We start from the raw sequence: 16,013 nt of genomic DNA, 5'->3' as shown, positions 1-16,013 counted from the left end.
ACAGGTTGACACCAGGAAACATTAACGCCACTGCATCCTTGCTGCTTTCTCATGTGAAAGTCTGTTTAATGTGAAAACAAGGTGATATCTAATTAGCACACAGGTAGGGAATTAAGAAAATCTTTATTTAAGGGTGAAGATGTTTCTCACAAAATCGTTACCTCAATGCATCATTGAAATTCAAGCTGAAAAGATGATTTTAATATATCACTTGTACATTTTGTATTGCTCTTCTGGTGACAATGTAGTTTGTTTTTGTCAATTACCATTTTAATAATAGGGTAAAGAAAATTAAGTGGATTTTTGAAAGAAAACAATACTGTCAATATACTATTAAAACAAATTAAAACAGTAAAAGTTATTGTACTTTAAGTAAAAATAAAAGAGCCAAAATATCAATCCCAGTTTTGGATTACTTTAATTAACAAAAAAAATGCATATAGCAGAGGACAGTTGCAATCTGCCTACCTCTGGGTTATAGGCCCAGCATGCTTCCATTGTAGTCCTTTGCTGCACATGTAAGTGCAAGAGATCCTGAAGCACTCACTCATCATGGGAAAGTACCAATGTGTTTCTTCATTGGTTGATGGAAGGAACATCTTACAAAAACTCTCCAGATTATTGACTTTTTAAAGTTTTTCTAGGAAACGTTCTAGATGAATGCTTATTAACCTTTGTCAGTATGTACTTTTGCAAAGTGTCTCTGAGGCGCAAACAGTTAGCGTGTTCAGTTGTTAACCAAAAGGTTGGTGGTTCAATCCCACCTAGGGACGTAATTGACCTCGTTATCAGATTTTGGTGATCTTTAAGTAGACAAGTAAAAATTTCAAACCACCTCTTATGGTGTAGGGTACCTGGCCTTCTCTGATGTAATCAGAGTTAGATTTGATTAAGTGATTTTATAAAAAAAACAGCCACGAAGCACAATTTAGCAGTGGGTTGCAGAGAAAAAGAAATATGCTGGCAGAAAAATCCAATTGAGTGATTAAACAGCTCTTCATTTTCTGGCTTTATTTTTATGCTAACAAATTTGTGCTCTGAAAAGTGTCCACAAAGCCAAGTATCTGATTAACACCTTTGTAGGGATGGTTTTTCACCTATTATTAAATTAAACTTGCTTCATTGGAAAGGCAGCAAGTGATGTCATCCAAGCAGTGGGTCAAAGTTGGCTTCAAACCTCGTCTGCTTATGAAAAGAGAAAAGGGGTATGCAGGGCATGGCGGCCTTTTGCGGTGCTTGGATGACCCCTAGTTCGCATTAAATAATGCAGTCGAGTTTCCCACATTTGGGGAAATCACAGGGGTCAGCATACCCAGAATGCAATGAATGAACCGCACCCTGGGAGAACAGTCTTCATGACCATGGTATCTCCTATGCAAAATAAGTATGATTTGGGATAGGGCTGGGGAGGGCCGCTGCTCAGGCACATCTCTGTCAAGTAAAGGAGATTCAACTGAGGCAGCACAAGGGAACTCTCATCTGGGGACAACAACTGCAGGGAGAACACATATTTTCAGATGAACATGGGAGGGCAGAAGGCTGCCTAATACTGAAGCACCCCCAAACAACAAACCAAATGCAACAACTAGTGCAAGCATTCCTGGGGGAAGGCCTGCAGCAGATGGATTTGCATATGGCGATGTCATCCAAGCAGTGGGTCAAAGTTGGCTTCAACCCTCGTCTGCATATGAAAAGAGAAAAGGGGCGTGCAGGGCATGGCGGCCTTTTGCGGCACTTGGATGACCCCTAGTTTGCATTAAACACCTCCACCCTCCGTCGGTGTGGGGCTCATGTTGGCTATGCCCCAGCCCCTGAAGCATTCAAGCTGATTTCTTGCAGCAGCTGGGCACTGTAACAGCTCCAGAGCTGCTCTGTAAGGCAAGTAAAAGGGTGTGGGCCCTGCAGCACTACCTGTAGTTCGCATTGTGCGAGACCCCTAGTTCGCATTAAACACCCCCACCCTCCTTCGGTGTGGGGCTCATGTTGGCCATGCCCCAGCCCCTGAAGCATTCACGCTGATTTCTTGCAGCAGCTGGGCACTGTAACAGCTCAAGAGCTGCTCTGTAAGGCAAGTAAAAGGGTGTGGGCCCTGCAGCACTACCTGTAGTTTGCATTGTGCATTGGAAGGCACAAAGTAAGCAGACGGGAGGAGAAGTCAGGATAGTGCACAAGGGTATAGACGGGAGGGGCTCAAGAAAAAAGAAGTGGAAACAGACAGCAAACTAGGCTTCCAATGCACAATGCAAACTACAGGTAGTGCTGCAGGGCCCACACCCTTTTACTTGCCTTACAGAGCAGCTCTGGAGCTGTTTAATCACTCAATTGGATTTTTCTGCCAGCATAATTTTTCTCTTACGTCCTAGAGGATGCTGGGGACTCCGTAAGGACCATGGGGGATAGACGGGCTCCGCAGGAGACATGGGCACTTAAAGAAAGACTTTAGATCTGGGTGTGCACTGGCTCCTCCCTCTATGCCCCTCCTCCAGACCTCAGTTTACTACTGTGCCCAGAGGAGACTGGGTGCTTTTCAGGGAGCTCTCCTGAGTTTCCTGACAGAAAGTATATTTGTTAGATTTTTTTATTTTCAGGGAGCCTGCTGGCAACAGACTCCCTGCATCGAGGGGCGGAGGGGAGAGATGCACACCTACTTCTGTGAGTTGATAGGCTCTGCTTCTTAGGCTACTGTACAGCATTAGCTCCAGAGGGATCGGTACGCAGGTCTCACCCTCGCCGTCCGTCCCAGAGCCGCGCCGCCGTCCCCCTCGCAGAGCCGGAAGATAGAAGCCGGGTGAGTATGAGAAGAAAAGAAGACTTCAGAGGCGGCGGAAGACTTCATGATCTTCACTGAGGTAACGCACAGCAGTAAAGCTGTGCTCCATTGCTCCCATACACCTCACACACGGCAGTCAGTGTAAGGGTGAAGGGCTCAGGGGGGACGCCCTGGGCAGCAATATAGACCTCTCTTTGGCAAAATAAATATATATGCAGCTAGGCACTGTATATATATATATAAGAGCCCCCGCCATTTTTTTACTATATTTGAGCGGGACAGAAGCCCGTCGCTGAGGGGGTGGGGCTTCTCCCTCAGCACTCACCAGCACCATTTTCTCCACAGCACCGCTGAGGGGAAGCTCCACGGACTCTCCCCTGCTTATACCACGGTAGAAAGAGGGTCTTAAAGAAGAGGGGGGCACATAATTAGGCGCATATATATATGGAAATACAGCGCTACTGGGTAAACATAAAATTATTGTGTTTTTTTCCTGGGTCATATAGCGCTGGGGTGTGTGCTGGCATACTCTCTCTCTCTGTCTCTCCAAAGGGCCTTGTTGGGGAACTGTCCTCAGATAAGAGGATTCCCTGAGTGTATGGTGTGTCAGTACACGTGTGTCGACATGTCTGAGGTAGAAGGCTCTCCTAGAGAGGAGCAGGAGCAAATTAATGTGGTGTCTCCATCGACAACGCCGACACCTGACTGAATGGATATGTGAAATGTTTTAAGTGCTAATGTAAACTTATTACACAAGAGATTAGACAAAGCTGAAGCTAGGGAACAGTCAGGGAGTCAACCCATGCCTGTCCCTATGTCGCAGGGACCTTCGGGGTCTCAAAAGCGCCCACTATCCCAAATAGTTGACACAGATACCGACACGGATTCTGACTCCAGTGTCGACTACGATGATGCAAAGTTACAGCCAAAATTGGCTAAATGTATTCGATATATGATTATTGCAATAAAAGATGTTTTGCACATCACAGAGTCCCCTGTCCCTGACACGAGGGTACACATCTATAAGGGAAAGAAACCTGAGATAACCTTTCCCCCCTCACATGAGTTGAACGAATTATGTGAAAAAGCTTGGGAATCTCCAGACAAAAAGCTGCAGATTCCCAAAAGGATTCTTATGGCGTATCCTTTCCCGCCAATGGACAGGATACGGTGGGAATCCTCCCCTAGGGTGGATAAAGCATTGACACGCTTATCCAAAAAGGTAGCGCTGCCATCCCAGGATACGGCTGCCATCAGGGACCATGCTGACCGCAAGCAGGAGGTTACCCTAAAGTCCATTTACACACATTCTGGTACCTTACTCAGACCGGCAATTGCGTCGGCCGGGGTTGTAGCGCGGTGGCAGCATGGACAGATACCTTATCAGCAGAGATTGAGACCCTAGATAAGGATGCTATGTTATTGACCATAGGGCATATAAAAGATGCTGTCCTATATATAAGAGATGCTCAAAGTGACATTAGTCTACTGGGTTCTAGAATAAACGCTATGTCAATTTCTGCTAGACGAGTCCTATGGACCCGGCAATGGACAGGTGATGCCGACTCAAAAAGGTATATGGAGGTTTTACCTTACAGGGGTGAGGAATTGTTTGGGGAAGGTCACTCGGACCTAGTCTCCACAGCTACAGCTGGTAAATCAAATTTTTTGCCTTATATTCCCTCACAGCCTAAGAAAGCACCACATTATCAAATGCAGTCCTTTCGATCACAGAGAAACAAGAAAGTACGAGGTGTGTCCTTTCTTGCCAGAGGTAAGGGCAGAGGGAAGAAGCTGCACAACACAGCTAGTTCCCAGGAACAGAAGTCCTCCCCGGCCTCTACAAAATCCACCGCATGACGCTGGGGCTCCGCTAAAGGAGTCCGCCCAGTTGGGGGCACGTCTTCGAGTTTTCAGCCACATCTGGGTTCATTCGCAGGTGGATCCCTAGGCAATAGAAATTGTTTCTCAGGGTTACAAGCTGAAATTCGAAGAGGTGCCTCCTCGCCGGTTTTTCAAATCGGCCCTACCATCTTCTCCCCAGGAAAGGGAGATAGTGTTAAATGCAATTCACAAATTGTATCTTCAACAGGTGGTGGTCAAGGTTCCCCTGCTTCAACAAGGAAATGGAAATTATTCGACCCTGTTTGTAGTCCCAAAACCGGACGGTTTGGTCAGACCCATATTAAATTTAAAATCCCTGAACCTATACTTGAAAAGGTTCAAGTTCAAGATGGAATCGCTAAGAGCGGTCATCGCCAGCCTAGAAGGGGGGGATTTTATGATATCTCTGGACATAAAGGATGCATACCTTCATGTACTCATTTATCCACCTCATCAGGCGTACCTAAGATTTGCGGTACAGTATTGTCATTACCAATTTCAGACGTTGCCGTTTGGTCTCTCCAGAATTTTCTCCGAGAATTTTCACCAAGGTAATGACGGAAATTATGGTGCTCCTGCGAAAGCAAGGTGTCACAATTATCCCGTACTTGAACGATCTCCTCATAAAAGCGAGATCAAGAGAGCAGTTGCTGAACAGCGTATAACTTTCACTGAAGGTGTTACAGCAACACGGCTGGATTCTCAATATCCCGAAGTCGCAGTTGGTTCCTACGACTCGTCTGACTTTGCTTGGGCATTATTCTGGATACGGACCAGAAAAGGGTTTATCTTCCGATATAAAAGGCCCAGGAACTCATGACTCTGGTCAGGAACCTATTGAAACCAAAACAGGTGTCAGTGCATCACTGCACTCGAGTCCTGGGAATGATGGTGGCATCATACGAGGCCATTCCCTTCGGCAGGTTCCATGCGAGGATCTTGCAATGGGACCTACTGGACAAGTGGTCCGGGTCACATCTACAGATTCATCAGTTGATCACCCTGTCCCCCAGGGCCAGGGTATCTCTCCTGTGGTGGCTGCAGAGTGCTCACCTTCTAGAGGGCCGCAGGTTCGGCATTCAGGACTGGATCCTGGTGACCACGAACGCGAGCCTCCGAGGTTGGGGAGCAGCCACACAGGGAAGAAATTTCCAAGGTCTTTGGTCAAGTCAGGAGACTTGTCTTCACATCAACATCCTGGAGCTAAGGGCCATATACAACGCCCTATGTCAAGCGGAGACCTTACTTCGCGACCAACCAGTTCTGATCCAGTCAGACAACGTCACCGCACTAGTTCATGTAAACCGCCAAGGCGGCACAAGGAGCAGAGTGGCGATGGCGGAAGCCACCAGAATTCTTCGCTGGGCGGAGAATCATGTAAGCTGTCAAAGTCAGAAAAATATCACGATGCACACTGCCATATTTGCACCTCATATGTGTCCCTGCTGCGCATGCGTGCGCTCTCCCGTGCGTGCGCATACTCGCTGTTGCGGGCACCCGCAGGCGCACGGTATGCGCATTTACGGTAGAGATTGTGTGCGTCTAGCGGGCAACTCTTTCGTTACATTTTTTCACCATATAATGCATTTTGTAGATTATGGTCCCTTTGATAGAGTCTGAAAGTTTAGTTAATGTAGTATGTTCCTGGACAGAGAGATCCCTCATTGTTTGATACGAAGGGTCAGACAGGAGTAATACAGTGGTGTTTAGTATCCATCGGAAGAGTATTTAATTAGCAATATTCCGGTGTTGGTTTGAAGCGGATCAATCGCTCGTGCGAATAGTTATGGACATAAGAAGTTTATGAACATTTACTGTATTTGCATTTACTTATCCATGCGGCGGGAAACCCAGTTTCCCTCCCACCTGAGCTGTTGGAAATAGTCACAGCCCACCTGTATGAATCAACCTATGACCTTTTGTTATAATGCGAAGACGAATTCCTGTGTCCAATGAACAATGAGATTGTAGGGACCATTGAATTGTATTGTGTGTGGGGCATAAATAGACAGGCCGATCACATCCAGCACTCACTCTTCATCGGTTATCATTGCTGAAAATCGGGAGCTGGATGTCCAGAGGCGCATGCGATCGTTTCCTTTGTGCGTAAGTTTTCTCCGTAATCATATTGTCTTTTCTTGTTATTATGGGCCATATCTTTCTCTCTCTCTCTTCTCTTTCTCTCATTTTCTCTTAAACGTACTTGTATTGTATTTACTGTGTAGTTACCTGGTTAGTTAGTCTATGTTATATTGTAGTGTATGACTTGTATTGTATTAATTCTTTTGCAAGTATAACATTCATAATATATATATTAGGCGTTGGACCCTAAGCACGGTATTTGTGTATTTCTTATAGTGTTAAGTATTCTCAGAGCGTCGGTGACGCTCGAACAGCTTTTGAGTTAATAAGGTTATACAGTGTTGCATTTACACCCTATCTCTACACTAAGGTTTTACAGCAAATTACATTGTTTGTGGTTTAGACATAAAGGTTTAACATTGTGAGCGTCAGCGCCGCTCGTGATCTCCTCGTGGTCTCGAGCGTCCGCTACGCTGATAGCGTAGCATTACGGTAGTCGCTCACCTATAAGTGTGCCCGATACCAACAGCGTATTCTCGTGAGCGTCTGTATCGCTTGAGCAGCCCGCTCCCGATACAGCGTCCGTTACGCTATAGCGAACCATTACGTTAGTCAGCAGCCAATAGCGTGCCTGCCTGTGATCTCTTGGCCGTGAGCGAACGTGACGCTTGAGCGTCTCGACCACGGCTAAGCGATTGTTACGCAACGAGCGTACCCTTACGGTACTCCATACGCAAATAGCGTACAGTGTTCTTAGACCTCACAAAGGGTTTTAAATAAGATAAATATTTAGCTTTATCAATTGGCGGCTCGTCCTGTCCTTCACATATCTCTGCTAGGTAATTTCAGCAGACATTATCCATCAGCAAAGGGCGGGAGATCATATTCTTCGCAGTGCTGACGGGATAAGCGTCTGTTTCGCTTAGTAAAGGGTGCTGAAGGAATCCGGGAACCGGAGGTAAGAACAACACACTAGTGTCTTTTAAAACTGTTTATTTCTATCTTGCGTACGCACACACGCATATCTGCATTTCTTTTTCATTCGTGTATTTTCATATATCACTCTCCTGTTTGCCATTTTATAATTGATAAAACGTGCTAAGAGAGATTTGTCGCTATTTCATAGTTAAAGTGTAAAAGTAATGCGTTAAGGGATAAAGTGTAAAGCACACACGCAGCTCTACCTAAAGGTAAAAGGAGAGATTGGTGTGTTGCACGGTAGACGACTGAGGATCATCTACATTGATAAAACGTGTTAGTTGTGTTACGGTGGACATTGGTTTTGTATACACGTGTCTCTAACAAAAGGCTGAGACTCGCGTACGCAAAGGCCGACGCACGCAGCGTAAATTATGCAACGGAGCGTCTGGGTACGCCCACGTAACTCAAATCACACGATAGTGTTGATTTTTAAATAGCACAATAAGCGATAAATAGCGCAATAAGCGATAAATATCGCAACAGGCGATAAATAGCGCAACAAGCGATAAATAGCGCAACAGGCGATAAATAGCGCAAATCTATTTTAAATCCGAAATTTAAATTAACAGATCCTTCTCCAAATTTACAACACATCTGGTCTAAAGAAAAATTTCTGCGCAGAAATAGAAATAGAAACAAAAGTGTGTATGTGGTGAGTGAGTGTTTGTTTTTACAATTTTGGGGATTGAACCACAGAAATCATCGAGTTCTCGTGAAGTACATACGTGTAAGTGACATACGTGGTGGCTAGGGAGGCATCTCTGGTTAAACATAAAATTTGAGCATTAGAGTGTAGCAGACCAGGAGGTCATACTGTAACAGACCAGGAGGTCAGACCAGGAGGTCGCATAACAGACCAGGAGGTCCAAGTACAGCAGACAAGGAAGTCCGCTATAGAGACAAGGCACAACACCAAGAAGGGTTGGTGCGACACCCATATAGGCCATAAAAAGCTCAGGCTGAAGGAATTCGCAGCTGCTGAATGTCGATTCCACTGGTCGCTCCGTACATAAGATTAGTTGCTTATGTGCTGAACGATTGTACCGCACGTAATTGTGTGCATTAAGTTAGTCTGACCAGTACCATTTGTGTACAAACCCGGTCATAAAACTATTTGTACATTCTGACGTTATTTGTGTAATTTTTTATTTTCTGAAGGGAAGTTCGCTGGTCACTCAGGAATTGTCCAACAACCAATAGTTACTGGAAAGAGTAAGTGTTCTTCGGATATCTCTCGCATGTTCCAGTAAATAGAGGTTCATAGGGGCCCTGGGTCGAGTACGCCAGCGCTATATCAGTGTGTGGGCGTATTGGTCGGCGTGGGCGAGTGAGTGAGGTGCTCGGTAAACTTCACCGTCAACCTATCTTTTAATATTTTGGTTTTTTGTAAGGGTTCGCTGAAGACCCTGAGATAAAGGTCAGAGGTAGAGCAAGCAACACCTGCAAATTATGGGGGCCAGTTGTTCAGGAAGGGGGCGATCAACCTCGGTTCGGGTTGATTCAGTAAACCGACCAGTCGGGTCGGCAAGGTATGTAATGTGTGAAAAATATGGTTTACATACAGAAATTTTATGTGATGAATGGGAGAGAATGACAGTACATGACGGGGAGAAATTCCCAAGAGTAGGTAGCTTCAGCCCAGAAGTGTTAATGAATTTAAGGAGGAGGATATGTCTCATTAAATCAACAAAGAGACGAATCCAACATTATGATTATTTGCAGCTATGGCAACAGGAGGGTGAAATACAGAGAGGATTGGCTCTGGCGGCGGGATCTGGCCCTATCAGGAAACTGATAGCCACGGCCCCGCCGCCACCATACATATCAGGAGAGAAATTGGTTGCGGAGAATGACGCATCAGGGGGTAACAAACAGGCACTTAGCAACTGTATAAATGTTAAGGATAATGTTAATAAGTTAACCAATGCAAGCATTAACCCGTGCAAGTTGTACCCTGTTTTGAACTTTCCCCAGGAGTGTGATCAAGAGGACGAATCGGCAACAATATCGGCGCTCTCTCTAGCAGCCACTATATCAGAAACGACAGTAGGCACGGCCCAACCCATAAGATTAGTAACAAAGCCCCCTAGCGGAGGGACAGGTGAGGTCGTATCAACGGGTAAGTACGGCACCTTACACTATGCTGAAACCATTTCACCACAGGCTGTAGAATCTACACAGAATGATGTTAGTAGACTTAATCCTGTTAGGGTAATAGCTGTTCCAAATGGGAAAACTGACACATCAGGAGTCACTCCTATCAGGAACATTGCCATGTATATCCCATTTTCCAGAATGGAATTAAGGACCATAGTGTCTGAATTCCCTGACCCCAGAAAAGACTTAGTTGCTAGCCAAAAATACATCAGAGACCTAGGAAACACTTTAGAGCCCAATAACAAAGACTGGCAGATATTGCTGAGGGCATGTTTACCCTCCAATGTCGACTCAGCTCAATTTTTAGCTGACTGTGGATTGGATCTGGATGTACCTCTTACAGATGTGTACAACAAAGATAACGTAAAAAGAATAAATTTACAGTTAAAGGAGTATTTCCCAGCTGTAGCCAAATGGAATAGAATTTTTTCCATTAAACAAAAAGAGACAGAAACAGCTGCTGATTATTTTCACCGGGCATTATTAGAAATGGCAAAGTACACTGGCATAGAGGACATTAGGACCAATGCAAACCATCAAGAAGTAGCAGTATCTGTGCTAATGGATGGTTTAAAAGAAGCATTAAAGACAAGGGTACAGACCACGCAACCATGTTGGCGAGGTCTGTCAGTGGCTACTTTGAGAGAGGCTGCTATTGATCACGACCGGAATATCACCAGACACAGGGAGTCGCAAGGTGATAAGTTAATGTCAGTAAGTATACAGGCCCTGACCACAAAACAGCCTGTGTTTATATCACCAAACCCTGTGGGTAAGTCAAATGTGGTAACATGTTATTTTTGTCATAAACAGGGACACATAGCACGAGACTGTAGAGCGAAAAATTCGCAAAGATCTTACCAACCCCCTAGACAACGACACGACACACGACATTGGGAGCAAGGTCCGCAGAGACGGAGTTATGAGCCACATGCAGGAGAAACAAAAAGATACCCCCCGAACAGAGACTGGCAAACTCCTGGCAGTTCCCATTTAACCCCTTCACAAGTAGTTGCTGCCAGCGGGATTCAGGGAGGTCACCATACCCAATAGGGGTGTAGCCATACCTGTAATCTGCAGCCAGTAAAATTGATTGCAAGCCTTGGGAGTGAACCTGAAATTGCAATCAATGTAGCTGGTAAATCATTAAACTTTCTTGTAGACACAGGGGCGGCCAAATCAGTGATAAATTCGACAGTGGGCATGAGAACCACTGGTAAGACAATTCCAGCCATAGGGGTAACGGGAGTAGTCCAGCACTACCCTGTTAGCAAACCAGCCGAGATTACAGTAGGGCCTTTACATACCAAGCATTCCTTTTTGCTGGCTGCATCGGCACCGACTAATCTCCTGGGAAGAGACTTATTGTGTAAAATGGGGTGCGTCATTTATTGTACTCCTGAAGGTGTATTCTTGGACATACCTGAGAATCACGCTCAGGAAGTGCGAGACATGTTAGACTCCCCATCAAAATTAATGTCACATACCATTATGACAAATAGGACTCCATCCAAAGTAGAAGAAATGACATCCCAGATACCAGAGTCACTTTGGACTAAAGATGGACAGGACACTGGATTAATGGCAAACGTAGCTCCAGTAGTTGTACAAGTAAAAGATGGTAGGATAGCTCCAAAAATCCCACAGTACCCTCTGAAGCCAGAGGTGGAGTTAGGAGTGTATCCCGTAATAGAGCGCTTGCTACAACAGGGTATTCTGGTAAGAACGTCCAGCACTGCCAATAGTCCCATCTTCCCTGTGAAAAAGAGTGGGGGGAGGGGTTACCGGCTAGTGCAGGATCTAAGGGGGATCAACAAAATAGTTGAGAGTCAGTTCCCCGTAGTGCCAAATCCAGCTGTCATCCTTATGCAAATCCCTCCCACTGCGAAATTTTTCACTGTTATTGACCTCTGCTCCGCTTTCTTTTCGGTACCTCTGCACCCTGACAGCCAATATTTGTTTGCATTCACATACAGAGGAGTCCAATACACATGGACTCGATTACCACAAGGTTTCATAGACAGTCCAAGTATATTTTCCCAGGCTTTGCATGATTGTTTACAGTCTTTCCAACCAGAGAGTGGATCAGTATTAATACAGTACGTGGATGATCTACTACTGTGTTCTGATTCATTGGAAGCATCCCTGAAGGATACGAAACAGCTCCTGTTTCATCTTTCAGACACAGGACACAAGGTTTCCAAAGACAAGTTGCAATTATGCCAAACTAAGGTAAAATATTTGGGACACTGTCTAACACAAGGACTGAGACACCTGACCACTGATAGAATTCAAGCAATTAGAGACATGACTCTGCCAAAAACCCAGCAACAGATCAGAACATTTTTAGGAATGTGTGGGTATTGCCGTAACTGGATCCCAGGGTTTTCCATTCTAGCGTTACCTCTGCAGGAGATGGTCTCCTCAAACAAACCTGATCGGATTTCGCATACAGACGAGTCCGAGATGGCATTTGAGAGACTTAAACAGTGCCTAACGCAGGCACCAGCATTAGGTATGCCAGACTATGGGAAACCCTTTGAGCTGTACGGAACAGAAAGTGCTGGTTGCGCGGCAGGCGTCTTAACCCAAAAGCATGGTGATGCCAGCAGGCCAGTAGCATACTACAGCGCTCAGCTAGACACGGTAGCGCGATCCCTCCCCACATGCTTGCGAAGCGTCGCTGCGATAGCATTGCTAGTAACGAAAAGCGAAGATGTAGTGCTAGGTCACAACCTCACAATTCATACACCACATGCAGTGTCAGCCTTGCTAAATTCTGCCCAAACCAGGCACGTCTCATCAGCGCGGTTTACAAGATGGGAATTGGCACTAATGGCCCCCGTAAACATCACCATAAGGAGATGCAGTGCATTAAATCCTGCAACATATCTCCCAGGTGTGCCTGGACAGGCACAAAGGGTGGAGGATGAGAGTGGTGGGGAAGGAGAATTTAACACACAGGAGGACACACATGATTGTATGGAATATTTGACCCAAAATTTTACCGCAAGGCCTGACATCAGTGACAACCCGCTGGAAAATGTAGATCTAACTTTCTACACGGACGGTAGTTGTCACAGACAGTCAGACTCGGGAGACTTGTGTACTGGATACGCAGTCGTAGATGACCAAGGCACCATAGAAGCGGAACCGCTAGGCCCACCTCACTCAGCCCAGGTTGCTGAACTGGTCGCCCTAACCAGAGCATGTGAATTGGCTAAGGGCAAATCAGCCAATATCTACACCGACTCTAGATACGCATTCGGGGTAGTCCATGATTTCGGAGCCCTATGGCGCCTCAGAAATTTCATGACGGCAGCTGGTACACCGGTAGCGCATGCAGCTCACATCAAAAGGCTTCTAACAGCGATACAGGAACCCGACAGAGTGGCTGTTATCAAGTGTAAAGCACACACATATAGCCAGGACCCAGTATCACTTGGTAACAGCCAAGCAGACGAAGCAGCTAAGTTAGCAGCTGGTACCCCCAGACAGACAGACACCACACAACTGATGGTATTTAATACCATCAACACACAGAAGTTGTGTGAAATGCAAAATTTGTGTTCCACACAGGAAAAGGCAGTCTGGAAGGCGAAGGGATATGGCCAGGAGTCCTCAGGACTCTGGACGGATGGACAAGGTAAACCGGTGGCCCCCAGAGCATATCTTCCATGTTTAGCTGAGGCAGCTCACGGGCTGACTCATCTGGGCAAGGAAGGAATGTGCAAGTTGGTAAGAGCATATTGGTGCGCCCCAGGATTTTCATCTCATGCAAGTAAGAGAGCAATGTCATGCCTTACCTGTTTGAGAAAGAATATCGGAAAGGCAATACCAACAGAACCATCTCATATCCCACCTGCAGGCGGTCCTTTCCAGGCAATACAGATTGACTTCATTCAATTACCCCCTTGTCGAAATTTGAAATATGTACTTGTTTGTATAGATGTGTTCTCAAATTGGGTTGAAGCATTCCCGGCGGCCACAAATACCGCTATGTTTACTGCTAAGAAAATTGTGCAGGAATTTGTATGTAGATATGGTATCCCTAGAATTATCGAAAGTGATAGGGGTACCCATTTTACAGGTGATGTCTTTCAAGGAATGTGTAAGTTGATGGGAATTGATAGCAAGCTGCACACTCCATACCGTCCACAGGCGAGTGCGAAGGTGGAAAGAGTGAATAGCACTATTAAAAATAATTTGAGCAAAGTTATGGCAGAAACAGGATTGACATGGCCAGAAGCTTTACCCATTGTACTGTACAGCATCAGAACCACTCCCAGGTCCCCTCTTAATCTGTCCCCTTTTGAAATCTTGTTTGGTCGACAACCGCATGTTATGATTAACCCTCAGGATGATTTGAAGTGTAACAATGAAGTGACTGTAAAGTACCTGGTTAATATGAGTAAACAGCTAAGGAATCAAAATAATAATTTGAAGTTGGTGATTCCTGATTTACCAGATAGTAATTGTCATGACATTGAACCTGGGGAGTATGTAATGATACAAAATTTTCTACGCTCAGGTTGCCTTATTGACAGATGGGAAGGACCATACCAAGTCTTATTGACTAGCACTACAGCATTGAAAGTTGCCGAGAGAGAGACTTGGGTTCATTCGTCCCATTGTAAGAAGGTTGCTGATCCAGAGAGGTCCCGTGATAAGGAACAGACGGTAGAGGACATTGTATCACTGGAGTGTCTGTTCCAGGAGGACTGAGGCGGCACCTGAGCATTGAAAATCACAAGATCAAAAGCAGTTGTCGATTCCCTGTTCCCTTTTATTGTTTTTCTCCAACTTCCCATCCCCTCTCCCTCAAATTATTTCCCCCCCCTTCTCATTCTTCTTCGTTTCCTCCTATAAGATGGACTTGCCCCAAGAGACTGTGATCCGGATTTTCCTGTTGACCATGATGTTGACCAGAGCAGTCTGTTCCGGCGAGAGTACCATGGAGGTCGAGAGAGGTTCTGGAATGGGTTCTGATGACAGAGATGGAGGCGTAGTTTTCCGAGAACAACATAATCAACAAGCAAAGGCGAGTATCAGAAAACGATCCGATAGCATTGACAATAGAAGGAATTGTGAAGGATTGTTAGCTGAAGAAAACTGTATCTGTAGGCTCTGTGACAACGTAGTCGAGGATGGGTGCATTAAGAAATGCCAATCCAGTTTTAATATCCACATGGACCGGCATCCCTTGAGTGACTATCACTCCTTAGTGGGTAGCGTGTTAAATCAAACAGATTGTTGGGTATGCTCTCAAGTACCTCAAGGTCATAGCAAATCAGGACTAGTACCATTTCCTTTAACGATAGGGGAGGTACTTGAGCTAAGTGGTGGGAGACCGGTGGACAGGAGGTTTAATATCTCCAGTCCTCCTAGTTTGAAGCTCCACCAATATCATGTGGATAGATCCCTCATATGTTTTAACATTTCCAATCCCCGAAAGCCGGGAAATTGGGAAGTGTCATGGAGTAACCAAACCATGACCTTTTCATATAGAGCAGATAGAATGCCGACAGATACAGAGCTTATACGCCACATAGCCAGTAGAGGAAAATCTTTCCGGTATAGGTATACCCTAGGAAGTAGGATTACGAGAGTTGGAGAGGTATCACCAGGATACTGTGCACATATCGTACAAGCTGATACGTGTACTAGACAGATGGGAGAATTAGGGTTAGGAGATTTCACATGGAAAATGTGTAATATGGTTATGTCCTACTCCGTCCCATATGTTCTCCCCGATGATGCATATTTCATATGCGGGAGGAAGGCGTATAAGTGGCTTGCCCCAAACTCTGAAGGATTGTGTTATATTGGAAAAGTATTGCCTGAGGTAATGACTGTATCACATGCCAAAATGAAAGACATACACCGTGTTGCCCAAACTCCTTATACTCACACCCATTACGAGCACGTAGTTAAACGGCATCTGATAGAAAGAACAGAGCACCCGGCCTCTGACATGATCCATGAATCCACCGGGATTCAGTTTCTACTTGCGTTAGACCTCACTCGCACCGCCAGAGGAGTGTTGAATTATAAATACATATCTGCGCTCGCAAATTTGTTAGACAATATCACAGAAATGTATGATGACACGTTTAGGTATACTGGAAGAGAACTTCAA

At 45.4% G+C, this 16,013-nt stretch overlaps 1 pseudogene; it reads right to left on the bottom strand.

The window, feature by feature from the left end:
- Positions 1-1,209: 1,209 nt before the first annotated feature.
- Positions 1,210-1,388, bottom strand: LOC134995912 (U1 spliceosomal RNA; annotated as a pseudogene).
- Positions 1,389-16,013: the final 14,625 nt, after the last annotated feature.

The sequence above is a fragment of the Pseudophryne corroboree genome, unplaced genomic scaffold (genome assembly GCF_028390025.1).
Source record: "Pseudophryne corroboree isolate aPseCor3 unplaced genomic scaffold, aPseCor3.hap2 scaffold_142, whole genome shotgun sequence".
Lineage (NCBI taxonomy): Eukaryota > Metazoa > Chordata > Amphibia > Anura > Myobatrachidae > Pseudophryne > Pseudophryne corroboree.
Note: the sequence above shows the minus strand (reverse complement) of the source record. Positions and strands in the feature narration are given on the sequence as shown.